The following is a 1,309-nucleotide window of genomic DNA, read 5'->3' as shown; positions in this document are numbered from 1 at the left end:
AAGAGGGAAACAGCAAAACTGATACGAAACAATTTACTAATGATTTCCCCCAACTGTACAATAATAGATTAGCAAAATACATTCTGTGATTTCTCATTTAGGACACCAGCAACAGGGATGTAGGCTATAAAACACTAATATTGATAAGAAAAGGCAAATTGTATTAGAGAACCAGGAGAGCACTGGCTGCAGGAGGCAGCACACAGAATCGCAGAGCCATAGAATGGTTTGGGTTGGAAGAGACCTTAAAGGTCATCTAGTTCCAAGCCCCTGCCATGTGCAGGAACACATTCCACTAGACCAGGTTGCTCAGAGCCCTGTACAACCTGGCCTTGAACATTTCCAGGGTTGGGGCATCCACAGCTGCTCTGGGCAACCTGTGCCAGTGCCTTGCCACCCACACAGTGAAGAATTTCTTCCTAAGATCCAATCAAACCTGCCCTCTTTGAGTTTAAAGCCATTCCCCCTTTTTCTATCACTACATGCCCTTGTAAAAATTCCCTCTCCAGCTTTCTTCTAGACCCCTTATAGTTACTGAAAGGCCACAACTAGGTCACCCTGGTGTCTTCTCTTCAAGTTGAACAAACCTAATTCTCTCAGCCTGTACTCATAGGAGAGGTGCTCCAGCCCTTGGATCATTTTGGCGGCCTTCCTCTGGACTCGCTCCAGCAGGTCCACGTCTTTCTTGTCCTGAGGACTCTAGAGCTGGATGCAGCACTCCAGGTGGGGTCTCACAGGGGTGGTTTACACACACCACAGTGGAATAGAGGGGGAGAATCACCTCCCTGAACCTACTAGCCATGTTTCTTTTTCGGCAGCTCAGGATGTGGTTGGCTTTCTGAGCTGCAAGTGCACTTTGCCGGGTCAAGTCCGACTCTTCCTTCACCATTACCTCCAAGCCCTTCTCCCCAGGGCTGCTCTTGACCCCTTCACCCTCCAGCCTGGATTGGTACAGGGGTTGCTTGGACCAAAGTGTAGCACCTTTGACTGGTTCAGCATGTCCAGGTGGAATCATACCCTGACATCCCCAGAAAATATGGCTATATATTTACAAAGAGACCAAAAAGCTCCATCAAAACAAGAACATGTTTCTTACACAGCAAGAGAAGAGATTTTCTAGATGAAACAAACCCCAAGAAACAGCACTCCCACATGGTCTGTTAGCTCAGCATACACTCACCTCAGATGGGGAAGCTCTGGCTGCCTCTCTTCCCCCAATCTCAGCTGGAAAAAGCAATGTATTGAGTATCCTAACACACATACACACTTGGGATCTGCTTTGCAGAAGGACACACATGCTTCTGTTCAA

This window comes from Acanthisitta chloris, unplaced genomic scaffold (assembly GCF_000695815.1).
Source record: "Acanthisitta chloris isolate BGI_N310 unplaced genomic scaffold, ASM69581v1 scaffold31167, whole genome shotgun sequence".
Lineage (NCBI taxonomy): Eukaryota > Metazoa > Chordata > Aves > Passeriformes > Acanthisittidae > Acanthisitta > Acanthisitta chloris.
Note: the sequence above shows the minus strand (reverse complement) of the source record.